Genomic DNA, 19,137 nt, shown 5'->3' on the forward strand with positions numbered 1-19,137 from the left:
GAAAAGCTAATACGTACCTCCTTGTTCATATCAAACCACCTCCTTGCCCACCACTGCACCAATTGCCAGCTTCTCTCTCTGCTCAGACACCTCAATTACGCCATCCACATTATCCCCCAGGGCCGATTCTTCATCTCCCACCTCCTATCCCTGTCTTCTGCCATTCCATCCCTCCTCGATTACGTCACCCCGGATGACTCCTGCAAAATGGAGCAGAGAATGTGGCGCGATTTTCTGTCTTCATGGAACGGCATTTCTTTCTTTTATGATGGCCGAATCACCCAACTAGTGGAGATGGTTCGCCTCCATTTGGCCCCCAGAACTGTCCTCACTCTGCCCTCTATGAACTTATTCGGTCATAATCACTGAATTTCTTTGGGGGCACGAATGGTCCAGAAAAGTCATCCTCATCCACTCAGACAACCTCACTGCCGTCGACATCATCAACAAAGGCTGCTCACAATCACTGGACATCACGAAATTCATCCAACGCCTCACCTTAGTCTCAGCCACCATCGAAGTCCTTGGCTGCTGGTCCTCCCAACCCTACAACAGCTACATCCACAGGAACCTCAGCAATATCCATCAAGCACATTTTGGCATAACCCAGTAATACCTTTTTGGGGACGATGAAGCCACGCCGACCAAGACGTGCGCCCATTGAGACGCACCCCTATTCCAAGTCTCAACCTCCCTGGTTCCTAGACATTTCAGCCTATTTGCAACCCTACTCAAACCCCCTTTCCTTCATCCACCAATCTTGAACCCCCTTTCTTTCATCCACCAACCTCGAACACCCTTTCCTTCATCCAACAACCTCGAACCCCCCTTCCTTCATCCAACAACCTCGACCCCCCCCCTTTCCTATCTTCCCAAAATCTTCTACCAATTTAAATAAACTACCTTAACGTTAAAATGTGGCATGGTCTTGTTAGTGAAATAGAGCTAATATAACTATAGTTCAGGAACTGGACCATGTCACTCCTCCCCGCTGATCTGCCACCCAGGCTCAGCCAATCAAACCGCCTGTGTCTCTTCAACCTTACCACCTGTGCTGCATTAACTCAACCACCTATGTCGCCCTGATTCAATCACCTGCAAAATCTATACATACAAGCCCCCCTCCACACACACACACACACCCTCTCCATCTCCGCTTTCCTCTCTCACAGGATCACCGGCAGCCAGCCTTCGACAACGTCATCCCATGGCAAGAAGATCCTCCAGTACAGGAACCACGGGGAGACGATGAAGCCATGCCGACCAAGACGTGCGCCCATTGAGACGTACCCCCATTCCGAGTCTCAACCTCCCTGGTTCCTAGACGTTCCAGCCTATCTGCAACCCTACTCAAACCCCTTTCCTTCATCCACCAACCTCGAACCCCCCTTCCTTCATCCAACAACCTCGAACCCCCTTTCCTTCATCCAACAACCTCGAACCATCCTTCCTTCATCCAACAACCCCGACCCCCCCCTTTTCTATCCTCCCAAAATCTTCTACCAATTTAAATAAACTACCTTCACGTTAAATGTGGCGTGGTCTTGTTAGTGAATGTCCCCTTGTTATGTCATCATCTAACTAGGAGGCCTGAGCCAAGTATTGTCCATTGCCAAGCCAAGACATAGAACATGTTGGACATACAAAACTGAACAGTGATGCACTTACAAAACTATGCTGTATAAACAAATAGAAAATAATCATGCACATAAAAAATATTTCAGTCAGGACCACTTTGTCAAAATAATCTTTATTTACTTGCACAAGTTTCATTTGGTGGTATGGTACGGTTCTGGGACCCCCTGCTCTTCCACGCGTTTAAGTGGAAAGCCTGAGGCAGGAAGAGCACACCTTCCTGCCCTTCACGAGCCATCATGAACGGCATAAGCAGGAAGCGCAGCAGCAAAGAAAAACCCAGACAGAGCAGAGCAACCAGCAAGATACAATGTAGGATTATAACAGATTACGGGAGGCGCTGGGGTGGAGGTGGGTTGCAAAAAGCCAGCAGAGGAAGCAGCAAGTGAGGTCGGGCTAGAGCAGTTTAAATAGTGCGCTTTGCAATTTCCCAATAGGAAGCGGGCACGGGGAGAGTCAGCTGAGCCATCAGCTGATCTGCTCCGTGTTGACAGCTACGCTGTTGATGCTGATTTAGAGCTTGACGTCGTGGCCTGCCAGAACTAACGCTACGCTTGATTTCAGTCAGGACCACTTTGTCAAAATAATCTTTATTTAGCCATCATGAACGGCATAAGCAGGGAGCGCAGCAGCAAAGAAAAACCCCCAAAACAACCACACCGGCAAATCCCTGGACCCTCTTGCTACAAGAGATGTCAGGAGGCTATCTGAGTTTAAAATAAATATCTATTCCCAGGATGCAGATAACATTCATGAGCAGATGAGGACCATCTGCCCAAGGCTTTTAGGATGGATACAGGAGCGACCATTGCTGTGTTGTTGCCACTCCTATGCAGAACGAATGAGCCATGTAGCGTTCTGGAGGGATTGACAGAGGAGGCGGAGGCGAGAGGTGAACCAGGCTCGTGACAGGGGTTCCCCTCCCTCCGTAATGAACAGCGGCTCCTGTGGGCTGGCTGGAGCACGGCTTCTCAGATGGCGGACCATGGAAGACAATGGACAAAAATCAGAATTAGTTTGAGAAATTGGGACTGATATTCCCCCTCTGTCTCTATCAGTTTTGGAATGTTTCAGAAGACACAAAAGTAATGACTGTGGACTGTTACATCGCCTATGCTGAGGTCTTCAAAAGATCAAAAGATCGTGAGCGTGTGGTGAATCCTCTGCACCTTAAAAACCCATAAAAGGCTGTGAGGAAGACTGTTTTTAACAGTGAGTCTGTATATGAACCAAAGCACCCGTTCCTTAAGTGAGTGATTAATTTGTGCAAAAGTGGAGGAGTGAAAGGGAGATGAATGTCGTTGCCTTGTGGTTTCTCTCTTTTAAAGCCGTTTAGCAGGAGCTTAATGGATGGGTTCTCTAGCCAGCTGTTGGCGGATGGATCCAAGCAGCGCAGGTGAAACTGAACACCTGCGAGGAGGCCTTTGATGGAGGACGGCTGCATTTGCGGGACTCAAAACAGTGAACCAGAAAAGCACATACAGTGGGATACTTATAGGAAGATTTGCAACAGAGAAGGTGGAACAATGCGGTGAAGTAGGACCAAGCAGAGACAGTCTGGACACTGTCTGTGGAATTTCTGAAATTCAAATCGAGACAGAGCATCAGCGATCTTATTATCCAATCCTGGAATGTGAGCTGCTTGAATGATGACGTTCCCCAGCACGGATGCCCAAGTAAGGCGTCTTATAAATCTGTAATTAATGGTAAGGAGGAACGCCCTTTGTTGATAATGGGAACAGCTGCTTCATTGTCACAAAATTAGAATTTTCTTCCTGGACCAGTGTTTTCCCCGAAGAAGACAGCTACTACGATGGGTATATTTCCATTAAGGCAGAACAAGAAACACTGGGAGGGAGAGATGACTATTCTTTGCCCATGCATCAGCAAACCACTGGTTATTAAAGAATCCCCAAAACCCACGGAAGGAGCTGCGTCGGTGAATAATCTAATGGCCAAAGATGATTCGGTATTATCATTATAGAAAAAGAAATGCTGTTCCATTTTTTTTATTTTATTTATTTATTTATTCATTTATTTATTTATTTATTTTTTTCTTTCAAGCAGCAAAAACTGGAACCTGAGCTCTGATCTGCGCCCTTCATCAAAGTTACTGTGTCATGTAGATTTAAACTGTTTTTGAGAGGTCAAGAAGCCTGGATATGAATGAACGGCCTTAAAGAATCACGCGCATGGCAAATTGAGATGACCTAGCAAGGAGAGCGGATCTCTTTTGAGATGGTTTTTGAAAGCTGTCCTTATTATCTCCCTGATGCGATTAATTTCTCGAGAGGCAGGGAAGCTTGCATGAGAATACTGTCTAATTTAATACCCAGAAATTCAATGCTTGGAAGGGACCTGAAGTTTTCCTCGGATAAGGGGACTCCTAGAACTTTAAAAGTAGGCCATCTTTAAGTGTGGTGATAGCATGATCTGCTTGGCATGAGGGTGATCTACGAGCAGAAATCGTCTAACAGGTGAAGCACGAATGGCAGCTACAATTATTTAACGAGATCCAGCAAAGAGCTTCTGAAAACATGTCAAAGATTTGGACTGCTGCGACACCCGAAGGTGAGCCTAACTGCAAAATACATTTTCTCTCTCCATTTAACACCGAACAGATGCCATTGAGAAGGGTGTAAAGGCACAACTTTAAACACGTCTGTGATGTCGGCCTTTGATACCCACGCACCTCTACCTACTTGTTTGATGAGCTTAATGCATCGTCGATTGAGCGTAATACAGAGAAAAAGGCTGTAGCAGAATGAGGCTGTTAACACTTTGGACTCCACCCTGATGAGGAGCGGATAAATCGATGATGAGATGCTTTTGCCGGAATATTTCCGGGTAGCAACACCTATAGGGTTGATGCGCGATACAGGAAAAGGTGATTTATCCACAGGTCCGATCGTGAAACCTTCCTGACTATTATTTCAGGCTCTTTCAAGCAGACTGCAGATTATTACATGTATGAGACACTTTAGGCAACCACATCAGGCCAGCTATGAACCCTTTAACCAGTCCAGTTAACAAATATTTGATGAAGCAGCAGTTTGAATGCTTCCCAAAGCCTTCCCCAGCTCAGCCACGTTGACTGGGGTTGAAGGTTTTATTTTCTCTTTTCCTTCCTCAGAAGGCGGGTTCGTCTGGGGCACACTGACTTTGGATACCCGTCCCCGCAATAGCTGCAAGCATGAATATATTTACAGTTGACACATTTGCATACATTTTCATTGAAATTATGGCACATTGGAGTCCAAAAAGATTCCCCCTTATTCTCATTGGTTTTTGGGCCTGTCGGCGAATGGACTATGGCCACAGCTTTGGGACACATATTGGGAGAGTGCGAGAAGGAACTACAAATGGAGCAAGACAGAGCTTGGCGGCCAGTGCAGTGCCTGCTGATTAGAGCCAGGTCAACCACGGACCAGCCTGAATGAACATAGCAGCCCTGGCAGAGAATGATTTGTGGTATTCATAAAACAGAGTTCCACCGTATGACATGGCAAGATCGGCAATGATGGAAAGATAAGTGTCCAGTTCGGCTCGACGGGATGGATAGACTTCGCAGATTACATCTCTGTATACGCCATAAGCAACAATGAATTCTGCTAGTGAGTCTTTGCAAGTCTAGGATCACCACAATCTACCACACGCTTATCACTGACATCTGAGCACAGCAGGATTTTGACTAGATTGACATCATTACCTGCGAGGATCTGGCTTCTCAGATTGCAGGAGATGGCAGCAGCAGGAGGGTAGAATGGGACACCGGTGGAGATTGGGACTGCACTTCCCAGAGTTCTGCGCGGGATTGAGACGCCGTCGAGGGGAGTCGGAATGACGTCATTGGCCCGCGTCGAGGAGGAAATCGTCTAACAGGTGAACAGGTTCCCGGGATGTAAACACGGCGGCCTGGAGAGAAGAGCTGGAAGATGAAGCGGTTGCGGCCTCTGATGTCTGGATCCTGGATTTCATTCTGGAAAGGGACGTCTGAATGGAAGACAGCGCTGCCATGATGCCGTTTTGCCGGAGCTGCAGAGGCGACTGCCGAAGTCGGGGCTCTAGCTCTTTTGGCTGGCGGGGCAGCGGCTGGAGTCGGAGCGACTGCTGAGTTCCGGGAGCTGTGTTTGCCTTTTGCTGTGGCTTTCCGAGGAGCGGTGACAGGAAGCTGATCGAGGGGTGGAGGTTGAAAGCCAGCGCAATTTAGAAATACAGCGAACAGTTGCTGGTGTGACGCTCCGACCGGAGCGGTAGCATCGTTGGCAAACAGAAACTCCAGCAGCTTTGGAATCGGCCAGTCATGGATCGATGGGACATCTGTGGCGTTACCTTTGCCTGCCAGGCGAGAGCTTCGACGGAGAGAAGGAGCCCTCTCATCATCGTAGATGGCTTCCTCTGTTTCAGAGTTTTGCTGAGGCTCCAAGATACTGTCACTTTGCCACGGGTCCTCATCATGGACGGAGGAGCAGCATCGACATCAGGAGCAGCAGGGTCAGTACGAGCACGAACGGCGATCTTTCCTTCATACGGGAGCTTGTTTGCAAAAAGCCAGCAGAGGAAGCAGCAAGTGAGGTCGGGCTAGAGCAGTTTAAATAGTGCGCTCTGAATGCAATTTCCCAATAGGAAGCGGGCACGGGGAGTCAGCTGAGCCATCAGCTGATCTGCTCCGTGTTGACAGATACGCTGTTGATGCTGATTTAGAGCTTGACGTCGTGGCCTGCCAGAACTAATGCTACACTTGATATAATATGAGTTTAGCAGCTTCTTCAGTAAAAAGACAAGACAAGGAAAGCCACTTGCAAGTTAATGAGTTTCCCAGGGCCTGTGGACCCAAGGGTTAGGTCAACATGTGGCACATTTCAAACCCCAAATGACGAATTAAATAATAATAAAAAAAACGTATGTGATCCTTTATCCGCTATTAAAAACGATGCACATTTACTGCCATTAATGATTACAGTAGTCACAGACACACATAGAAGGTGTGTTCAAGTGCTTGAGTTTAAAGTCTTTGCAATCACTTCAACACTTAATGTAAAATGTAGAAAAAAGGTAGGTTAGGTAAAGATACGTATGATATATAGATATCTAGTCATATTGTATGTACTGTAATGGTTATGATGGTCTACAGTATGTAGTCATTAACAATACATCAAAGCTACTAACAGGAACTCTCAGTGGAGTCCGAGGCTGGATTCCATTATCTACATCTTGCAGTGGCATTTTTATTTGTCCACTTCATGTGATATACTAAGCAGTTCATGATGACCACCCAAACACACACTCTGATAAAACAACAGGGTCACATGATCATTCTTTAGCTTTACAAGATGAATAGGACTGACTGAATGCAGCAAAGGCATCACTGTTAAATCAACAATGTCTGAGTGTAAGTAAGTGCAGTGTGTCTATTGCAGCAGTAACTGTCAATTTATAGGCCCAGCCCTAGCCCCTGCTACTTAGCCCTACACCTCCATTTTGCATGTTCACGCTTATGAGCAGGGTGACAGGATTCTTGTTGTGATAGAGGGGTGGGCTGAAGTGTTCGGGCTACATGGCCCTCTTCTCTGTCCTGCTCCTCTGATGGCATATGATCCCTGAAGTTTAGTCCAGCAGTGAAGTTGCTGCAGTTGGTGCCACTCCTCTAATACTAGTGCAGACTGGCTGGGTAGGAGCGCGGGTTGCTATTGTTAGCGCATAAAGCCCCACTAGTTACCACGTAATGATTGATTGATAAAGTGAACTTGCGTATGAATTGTGTCCATGCGTTTCTATTTCCATCAGATAAACAGCAATGACATGGTGATAATACCAGGATTGTCACAGAGTAATCAACACAGCTGAAGACATATATGAAGACAATATGAAGGCATATTGGAAATGTCCAGTCACATCTGTTTATGTATATGTCATTGATGACAACTGAGGGTCTTGAAGGGTTGTCTTATTATATAGGGGGAGATTTCAACCACTGCCCCTTGTCACTCTGTTCAGGGGGCAAGGAGGCACTCAGAAAAATGAGGGGCAGGGGTAAGAAAGGATTGAGCCATAGTATACATGTTAGCATTAATATTAGTTGGCTTAATAAAAATTTAAGATTGTATTATACTGATTCATTTACCGATTACAGAGCTAGTGATTGGCCAAATTTCCCCATCTAAGGCTTACCCCCTGATTTCACTGGGCACGCTGTTGTTTGGAAGAACAGGACAGAAATGCAGCAGCTGAAGAAGTGCATATGCAGAACAAAATTTGGGACATTGGTTAGAGAGCATTGGTTAGTGATGAAACTGGTGCTTCAAGGTAGAAAAAAAAACTTGAAACACACCAGATCTACAGTGCCTGGAACACGCTGGACAACACAAGCATGACAGTTACCATAAACAACACTATACTGAGTGCACCTGCTACATAAGCAGCATATTGTTCCATCTGACGGATCAGGCAGGATCTGGCACAAATTAAACCCCCGGACAGAACAAACCTTAAAGAGACAATCAGAAGATGTTGGAGGAAGGAAGGGAGAGCGCAGAGAGCAGCAGACAGACTAGGAGGATTATTATTCAGTTATCAGAGCTCTGTGGAGCAGAACTGACAAGGACAGGAGCAGATTTCCTGCTTCTCATACTTCCATCTGCCACTTCACCATGCAGAGGATACGTACACACACTCTCCATTTTACACACACAGGAAAAATGCACACTCAAAGGCAAAATAGATAGGGAGGAAGAGGCAGAAAGACTAACTAAACTGCTGAAAGGTCAAATAAAGGCACGTAGCCTTTGCATGTGTACAAATATTAAAATATGAAACGTTTCTCTTGGTCAGTAAATAAATGTGATAGCAAATGTTGCATGTTTTACATTTTTTTTTTATCATTATTTAAAAGCCAAACAAGCCACCCTGATCATCATCTTGGTGGCAAGTGGTGAGGTCAGCCCAGTTTGATTGTACATCTAAATATCAGCATCATCACAACGTCGAGCATAAACAGAATCTCTTCCGTCTCAACAGCGTCCTTTGCTCTATCTACAGTACCACCCCCCCCCCACCACCACCCCCCATTTTTTAAAGCCCTGAATCTGTCTCATTATCTTGTTTTGATGTTGCAGTTTATCAAAATAGGACTTGATAGCCGCGGGCTCGAAGTGCATCTGAACTGCGGACAAGAAGGAGAAAAGGAAGCAGCGAGAGTGCCCGCACCATCTTGCCGCCTCCTCTGTTGACAACAACAAGAAAGACCATCACAGCAAAATGCCTGCATGTATGGACATCAATTATTTTTTAATTGTGAAAGAGTACAGTACACTAATTAAAACTTGTATATCTTGCCATGCCAAAGGCAAAATTAATAATTGATATTTTATTAATATTCAAAAGTAGCACTGGGAATATATTAAAGGGATTTTGTGGTTGCAGAAATGATCTAGTAGCCAGGCATGTCTGTATGTGTGTGTGTGTGTGTGTGTGTGTGTATGTGTGTGTGTGTGTGTGTGTGTGTGTGACCTGTTTCTGATGAATTAGACTGCTCCACCCCTCTTTTAGCCAGGCCGAGCCCAGTTTAGCCCCAGAGAGAGGGAGGAACAGGGGGTGGATAAAGGGGATTTGTTTTGAAGGACTGCCGTTAATTTCACTGTTGTCAATTTGTAAATGAATGTAAATTTTAATATATTGCTGAAAAATACAGCATTACCAGTATGACACTATGAAACCAAAAATGTTTTTCTAAATTGTGCAACCAAATTACCAAATCAAATATAAAACTGGTCTTTTCGGACACATGTTATGTGCAGGAATACTTCATATTTCTATATATAATATATGTTCCCAGTAGTTCACACTGCTGCAGTAATCTCAGCCATTAATTGGCCTGAGAGTTTTATTCCTCTTGACATGTTAACAAATTTGAAATTTTACTGGAAAAAAAGAGAGAGAAGGAAGAAGGAGAAGAAAAAAAGAATTTGAGAGAAAGGGTTAAAAGACCTAAACTTAGTCGTGACATGTTTGGTTAAAACAAAGTTTTGACTTTGAAACTTTGATTCCATGAAGTTAATGTGTATTGTCCATCACTGTGGCCCTGACCTGGTTCATAATCTCTCAGTTTAGCTCAGGAAAAATATTACTATGTCTGGTATTTTACTTGATTAATTAGTTGGAGGGTTAGTTTTTTTCTTAAATTCTTCTGGATTAGTTTTTCTTGTTTAGGAATAACTGAAAATGTCTCCCTTGATGAGCGGGTTGACCTAGAGAAGCACCACAGCAGACATTTTGACAGTGGGAAAAGCACAGGTGCAAATATTAGATTAATTACGGCTGAATTCCATTTAGCTGCTCAGCTATCAGAGTTTCTCAACCTTGGTGAGACCTCAAACTAGGTCACCTGATGAGCAGATCCTGTAAAATTTCCATATTCATTATTAGTTTATCAAAACATCAATTCAAATATGTTTCAAGCAATGGCGCATTTTTACTTCCATATATTCGACCATGATCGGAGGAAGAAAAATACTTTGTATGGTCACAAATTTCTGCCTCCTTGGGGCTTGCAACACTTTTGGATGATCCCTTTAAAATTTCTAGTATCAGACCAAACATATTTAAGAACAATGAAAAGAACAAATAAATAAGTCAATCTGGACAACTTGGTGTTATTTTTCACCACAAAAGCACATGGTACTGATTTACAGATTCACGTTGCAGTATTTTATTTGCAGGAGTCATGAGGATTTTATGTTTTAAAATTTAGGCCAAAGGAAAACAAACAAATTAAAACAAATTGTATGTTATTATGTTCCGCACATTTCTGTTGCCCAAAAATATTGATTGATTCTGAGCAAGGAAAACTTTTAGGAAAAGTTTTATTCATATGAAAATAGCAGTGGAACACTCAGTGCTTTCAAAATCACGTTTGTGTGTTTTTGTTTTAAATCATTTTGAATAAAATTTGCATCTTATTAAGTTTAGAAAATGTTATGATTGATATTGGGATAATGATTTCAATAATTCTATCAAGGCCTACAGTTAAAGAAGCTTAGTAATTGAAAAGTAGAGTTATGAATAATTATTATACTATCAAGCATGATTATCTGTATCAAAATATCTACAAATATAGTCTAATATCAGATTCTCCTCGACATTCAAAATTATATGTTTTCGCATTTTTTCATCTTCAAGCCAGACCAGCAAATGATAAGAACATTGCTGCGTGTATGTGTGTGCGTGTGCGAGTGTGTGGTCCTGCACGACCACACAATCTCCTCATCCCCTCGCTGTTGAATATTCACGTGTGGGGAAAGATTGCGCTAATCTAAAATTTCTAATTAAAACTATTTGGTTGGCGGTATCACATAAACACTATTATTGTTTAATATCGTTCACTGTCGCATGGAATGATCCATCATCCTGCCAGGTGCTGCCCCCTCCTCCAATCAGACGACACCCACCCTCCACCTCATATCGCAGCCCCTTTAAGAAAAAAATAAACACAAAGATAATGACGCCACCTTTTCCTACTACCACCATCTCAGCGTCTCTCCTTTCTTTTTCTTTTTTTTTTTAAAGGAAGCCAGGGTGAAACAGAGAGAGAGGGGGGTGGGGGGTTGAGCATGTGTTTAGTATTTTTTTAATAAGCGTCCTCAGTACTATTGAGTGGGTCCCTTTGTTCATATGGTAAGATTAATTATGCTGTCAGCCACTCTCAGGGGCTGCTTAACAAAGATTCAGTGATATAATGGCCTGGCCCTGCGCTTGGCAATCACAATCACTGGGAGACAATTTCAAATCCTCCCTTCTCCACACAACGGCGAACCCTCGGCCACCCTTTTCATCAAAGAGGAAGTCATTGTGGTCCGGGCTGATGGCTAAACATCGTTCTCCTTTGCATCCATGCAGGCGCACACATTGGTTAAGTGGAAATGCACACTCTCGCAAATAAGTTTCTCTTTGCGTCTGTGCAATTTGATTCTCCAGCTGTCATTCATAACACGCTGGTATAATGTGTGTGAGCTCAGGTCTCCTTCAAGGGCGGCAGAAACAAGTAATGGAACGACACACGGGGTTTGAACTCTGCTATTGTCGCCGGTGTTTCATCAAATTTCTACACACACACACACACACACACACACACACACACACACACACACGCACACACACACACACACACACTCACATTTCCTCTCCGCTTCCTCTCTTTCCTCCTCGGCATCTACATTAAACCGAGGTTAATTTTGCATTGCAGATTGAAGACACTGTGGCCGCATCATCGCAAGCAGCACCCATAAGACTGATGTTTTTGTCATAGTCCATAGGGGACGAGCGGCGGGCAAATTGATTGATACTGGCAAGTTCTAGTCAGGCGATTTCAGAGGCCTGATTTGTATTTTTGTGTTCTGAATCTGTCACTGCACAACAATCTCTCTGTGAACAAAGCCTGATGTGTTAAAAAGGGCAGAGATGGAGAGAATGAAGAAAAACAGGGAGAGTATACTTTTTCCGTTCTCAACAAATGCGTGGTTGTGAAACGTGTTGGCAGCGAGGGGATCGGTCAGATTAACACCTGACGTTATGCAGGCAGATACCTCTAACTAGCTGCAGACCTGTGTGTGCATGTGGTTGTTAGTGTGAGTGGAGGCTGAACTGCAGCCAGTGGATGACAAGATCAAGATCATGAAGATCAGAGATGGAGGGAATCAGCAGCGCACAGCATGAAGGCTGTGTGTTTGCGTGCATGTTCCTGCAGCTGTGTGGATAAATGCAGATACTTTACAGATTTCTTTTTCTCTGTACTGAAGAAAAAGAATGGTTTCTTCCTTCCATGAACAGAATGTGTGTGCAGATCCAGCTTGAGTATGTCACCCTGTATAAAGTATGTCATAGTAATGCTCAGGACTCCAGTGGGCTGATGTCACTACACTACTTCACACATTATAAAGTCCAGCTTAACCTCTGCTGACACGCTGCTCCAGTTATTACCTGTCTGCTTACTGTTATATTACATGTTATATGAATATTAATGGTATAACACAGAGCTGCTGAAGTTGTTAGAAATTGCTGTTTTTACCTAACCCTTATCCATATAATCCTCATAAACATATGTACACATTCACTGCCAAATAATACAATTTCAACTAAATACCTAACTAATCAAATTATAATGCTCAATATGTTTTTACAACCAAATTTAAAGCTCTGGTCTACGATCTGAGAAAGGTTTGAAAAAAGCACCCCCCCCACACACACACACACACACACACACACACACACACACACACCCCCCTCTCCTCTGTGCTCCTTAACCCCTCCCCTCCGAGCTCGTATCGCTCTCCCCTCGGAGCCCCGCGACACACCCCCTCCCCCAACAAGCACCAAGAGCAACAAGCCGGCAGAAACCAAATACAGCCCAGCTTTGAATGCGGAGTAACGATGTCGGATTCACAGATAAAGTTATTACAATGCACGTAGAAACTCACGTAAATCTTGTCATGTCCACAGCTAAGCTCCACAGCCAAGCTAGCGTAACGTCATTAGCATGTTACAGCTACGTTACATTACAGCTAGGTAATAAGTTGCAACAGCTAAGTTAGCCACTTCTAAAAGTTATTGAGGGCCAAGAGACTAACAGATGCTGCCGTCAGCTTTCATCACAACCATCGCTTCCACATTGTGGCTGAAAAATAAACCTGTGTGAGCCTTGGAGCAGCTGTGTGTGTCCCAGCTGTTGTCTGAATAGCACCAGACCGCGACACGAACGTGCCCATAAAGAGTAATCTCTTGTTTATGACAGATAAGAGACACAATCACATCGTAACGCGTTTATGATAATCCATCATATTGATTTAGCAAAGGCTTCGTTGAAAACAAACGGACTAGACCGGGAGGAGGGTTAGCAAAACAGTTGAGTAGTGACCGGGCGAGAGGTTGTTATGGAGAAATAAATCCGGACAAATAAAATAAAAATCCAGAAATGAATCTGAAACCCCTCCACTTCGCGTTGGGGTTTCATTCATCCATTCATTCATCTTACTTGCTGCTTCATTTAGCTGCCACGAGCAAATAAATAGGCTGATTTGGTGTAAACATGTCAGCAATGTTAGCTTGTTGTTAGCTTACAATGCTAGCATAGAGGCTAACGTCTCCGTCGAACAAGTAAACAAGTGTTGACAACACTGCAGAGACAGACACCGTCTAATAACACAGAAACAAACTAACGGCAGCTTTCACAGTCATCAGCAGCATCAGCATGAAAGTTATCTGTGTCACAACATCCACAATAAAGACGAAGGTTACCTGCTCAACAGAAACGCCGCTGTATCAGCACCGGGTCCATATCTTCACGGACCTTTCGCCACCGTTCAAATGATGACCCGATGTTTATTCGGGTTTGAGCCCTCTTTGTTTCACATCTCCGCTTTGTGTCTTTTCAGTGACAGACTTTCTTTCTTTGACTCTTTGTCGGTGGGGCGAGCAGAGGCAGCTGAACTGCTCAGGGCAAAACAAACCTCTCGTCCGCTTGTAGTTTCAAATGCGGAAGTGGGTCGGGACCAGACGTGAGCAGGAGCAGGAGAGTGAGCGAGGATTGGATCGGAAAATTGATCCAATAGGAGCCATCCGGGCCGGATGGTTCCTATTGGTCAATTTCTTTTCAGTTTTACAGACACTAGAGAGAATGGATTTATTTGGTTCCTTTTACTCTCCACATTGTGTAGGTGGTACTATTGGGTCATAACCACCATCTAAATGATGTTAATAATAATAACAAATCTTTCAAATCGTAGGCCATAGCTTTAAAGGTGCAATATGCAAAAATTTGCCACATGTCAAATTAATACTCTAAACAAATAGGGGGCAACATATCACCAGAGTAACCACTAACTGCCTCTAATGCAGCTGCTGTTAGCTAGTTAGCTGCGTTAGCCCTGCAGCTAGTACTCCTATAAGCTGACTCTGCTCAGAATGGGAGTGCAGAGCACTGGACAAGTGATGGTTTTGTTTACTATCTTGAGAAAGTCTCTGTGGGCTAGCTAGTTGGCATGCTAACTTCAGAAGATATCTCTGCAACACAATACGGCTAGAAAGATGGTTGTTTCTTCACATTCTGTCGATAATTTTAAGTTTTGAATGTTTTAAACAAAAATTCTTACATAATACACCTTTAATTTCCTTAAATCAAAATGAAAACTGTTTGAATTTTACTGTTTAGCAGGAAATTAATCGTGAACAGTGAACATGGACAAGGAGATTTTACAGTTGGACAATAGAGATTTGCATTGGGTCATATTGCATATTTTTCTTTGGAAACTGTCAAGTTGGCTGTGGGGTGTCTGATATCAAATTAAAAAAAGGATCAGAGGGTCATTAAAAGCTCATTGGAACATATTGCATTCTTTGAAGGATCTGCATGTAAAATAAAGTTGATTTGAGGTGTTGAAGAAGGAAAATTCAAAGAAATTTAAAAAGCTCTCTTAGCTATTTTGCAACACATCCTCATATCTAAATGACGAGGTCAATTGTCAGCATCTCCCAAAACAACAAGACCGTTGGAGCATACCAGCAACACACCTACCGATCCATTACTTTACAGCTGCTGTTAGGCAAGAAAACTACTGGTTATGTTGAGGAAAAGATCATGGTTTGGGTTAAAATCACTAGCCTAACAGGTTACTTCTGTAACTTCTTTAACAAATGTACCTATGTTACAGAAGTCCCCCTGGTTACGTTACGTCTGTGACGTTACTTCACTATGTTGGTAAGTTTAAAAAAAACTCACTGTTGACTTCTGGTTTCACACTGGACATGAACAGAGGTCTCCTGAATGAAAGTCCTGTGGTTGTCACTCATGAAACAGACTTTTCACTCTTCATACTACTTCTACTCACTTCCTTCGACTTGTAACAATTACTACAACTGCTCGCCTACAAGGTCGCCACCTAACAACAAATGTTAATAATGGCCGTATGAGCTGCTTTCATTTTGAGCTATAAGGTAATTTTCCCGATGAGGATAGGCTCCTTTTGAGACGTTTTCTTACTTCAGCTAAGCAGTTTCTCGTCTCATGTCAAGTTGCGCACGGTATCTGGCTTAAAAATTGATCCCAGGGTAAAAATAACACCTGTGGACATCAGTGAGCTTTATCCTGCACTGAACAAAACATGCCACACAAAGTTGAAAATGATGAAATGAAAATGATTTCCTTTTTAATACTATTTCTGAATGAATTTATGGACATTTGTCCATATTCATCCCTACTATGTATGTATATGTAGGAAGAAAAGAAGGTAAAAGGCAAAAAAGTACAGAAGTTTCCTTTAAAACAGAGAACTATGCAGAGGAAGGTATTTGAACAGTGTTGGTTCACAGAAAAAGTCCCTGTGTTGCATTTATTAGGTGATAGGATTTTTTCCACCATTTCATTTTTCCTGCCTACTCCACCTCCACCAGCACTCTGTGTAGTTTTAACTGAGAAAAACTGTGTCTTGTATTTCATGGTGTGTAATAATGACTTGATTTTAAATACACATACACACAGTTTTTATCTGGGTCATCTTATAAATTCCACGCACTAACTTATGACGTGCCAGTCAAATGTGCCGGATAGGATGTCCCTGCCTTTTTTACCTTTAGACTCCAGCATACCCAGACATGGCAACAGCATCATGACCACAGACACAAACCAGGACTGATGTCACTGTAATCATGATGAATGGAAGGCAGAAGACACGTCACCATTTCCTCTCTGCTTGATAAATGGTGTAATATACTCTTATTTAGCAAAAAAAGAACCTAATCATAGATCTTTGGATTGTGGTAATATTCCACATCATATGTACTTAAAGAGCACTTATGGAATATCTATTTTCTTTGCCTTTTTCTTCCTTTTATGCTGTAAACTAGAGAATGAAGAATGTTTGCTTCATTTACAACATCTAAAATATTGTGTAATTTTTGTTTTCATTTGATCTAATTTTGAGATCATTTCTAATTAATCATTATTCTTAAAGAACATGAATACATTATGAGTAGGATTTTTAATCCAAATCCTCAGAAAGAACAGAGCACATAATATAATTGTTTAATAGTTCTTAAAATATATTTTATCTGCTGAGAGAAGCCGTACAGTGTTATCATTCGGATCATACAGTCTTACAGCACGCCTCGTCCATACAAAGGCTGTTGCTGCTCCATTCTTTATGAGCCTGCCCAGTGGCGACAGAAGCATCTTGCTGAGATATTTGTAGGAGAAGCCATAACATCACTAAATTCACATTAAATGGGACTTTCATGAAAATGCAATGATTCAAAAAATCCATGCGGAAGTAAAGATGTACTGAGAGCTTTTAGCAGGCCTGGATCCTCAAGTTAGGGGATTTTTATGAAGAAAGTATTCAACCACTTTGGATGCATAGTTCGCATTTAAAGCAACATAATTGGACACAAATGTTTATTGTTAAATGAGATAAAGTTACAAATAACTGAAAACAGGATATTTGTATTTGACTCTAGAGTGAAGTGTATGTTGCTGCTTTAGCTTCCCAAAGCTACAGAACCTTTCCCTTTATAATTATTTTCACAGATGTGTTACAGAACGATAGTCACACTTATTGTTCATATCTTCAAGTCTTTATTGTTCTCATAATGTTTTGCCAGATAGAGTTGAGGTTAATATATTCTAGCTTTTAAGCCACATTATCCTCCTAATTATGATTCAACCTTGGCTTTGCTTTCTACCTCACTCTTTTTTTAAAAAAAATCTTGCTGTCCTCGACTCTTAATGAATGTTTTTTTGTTGTTGTCTACTTAGCATTATATGGTATTTGTCATATATGCATTTTTCCCCCATCCCTGATATAAATTACAGACTTGAGAAACTTTCAATGGTCTGCCACCATCGTGGACCCTGTATGAAATTAATTGCTACTGTGACAGATGATTGCAGGCGACGTTAAGGTCATTAAGTTCTGCATACACTGTAATGAGGTAGGCACCAACACATGCGATTGGCTGCCTATTATTTACCAGACTACTGAGGTTGGCTCGTGCTGTTTTGCCCTTGATACTGAGAGAGGGATTTTTTCCTCGCTTGGGAACAAGAGAGCTGGAGGAGAAAAGAAAGAGGAAAAAACATCACTTTTTGTCTTTCTGCATCACACACAAACAGTTATGTGCATGTGTATGTGGAGACGGCGAGCAAAGGAGCAGGCTGTGGGGTGAGGGGGGTAGTGGATGTGACAGTTTTAAAGAGTCTGAACATGTAAATCAAAAATAGTTTGGGCCTTAATGGATGTGTTTTAGCAGATCTCTCCCAGACAAGGCCCCCTCATCCTGCGTCCCTGCGACCCGCGTGCCTGTCTGGTGGGATGATGTTTACAATAATGGGGAGAGGCAGTCCAATTTCACCCAACACGCCAGGCACGGCAGCCACCTCTCTGCGCGGCCCCTGCGCCACATTTGAAAAGAGATGAGATTGAAAACAACACTAACTTCATGTACAGGGCGACGTGGGGAGAGGCAGAGTCGTGCCACAGACGAGCATCAGACGCAATTTCACCTTGGCAGGGCGCTTGTCAAAATCAAGAAATATCACACTTTGCTTCTTTGTCTCTTCCTAGTTTCCTCCTTGTTTTCACTATAACTGTATTTTCTACCCTTGGGGTGTCACTCACACATGCAAACACATTTTCATACTAGCGGAAGAACACACACACACATATAAAGAGGGCCCAAATAGACTTCTTTGTATCACCTGACAGTTTTCATTTGAAGCACACACACACAAACACACACTGTAAGGTCCTGAGGGAATGATGTGAAAAGCCTGACATACTCTCCCAATGCCTGTGTTTCCTTTTTCTATTTATTGTGTGTCCTTGCATCCAGAGACAAGTGAAGAATGTGAATTGACATCTGTTCACCTGTCCGAACATACAGTACGTGCTCTATGTCTGCTTCGTCCAGCAATACATCTCTCAGCCACAAACCAAAGGAAGCAAAACGCACTGATATGATCTCCCGATGACCAGAAATAACAACATTAAAGTAATTTTGAGAAGAAAAAAATCTCACACTTTTTCCAGGCGGGTGTGAAGTCCAGATATCAAAAGAAAAAAAATATATATATACCCGGTAATTTTCTCCAGTGAAAAGTTTTAATTATGCGTTGATTTTTTTAGTGTAGAAGTGCATTAATTAGGTATTTATTTTGGTTGTGGCACGGCTTAAGAGAAGCGAGGTGAGAGAACAGGAGCTGGATGTGACAACGAGCAAGGTGACAAAGAAGAACTCAGAGACACAGAGAAACTGACCTTGCAATGTTTTTCACTGATGTACTTCACTTTTCAACACATTTATAAGTCTGTGTGTGTGTGTGTGTGTGTGTGTGTGTGTGTGTGTGTGTGTGCGTGCGCGCGCGCGCGCGCGTGTGTGTGTGCTTGTCTAAACTTGTGTTTGTCTGTATGTGTGTACAAACTGCCATGAGTGTGTCTAAACAAACTTCTGTAATTAAAT

The sequence above is a fragment of the Pagrus pagrus genome, assembly GCF_965226575.1.
Source record: "Pagrus pagrus genome assembly, chromosome: 1".
NCBI classification, from domain to species: Eukaryota; Metazoa; Chordata; class Actinopteri; order Spariformes; family Sparidae; genus Pagrus; species Pagrus pagrus.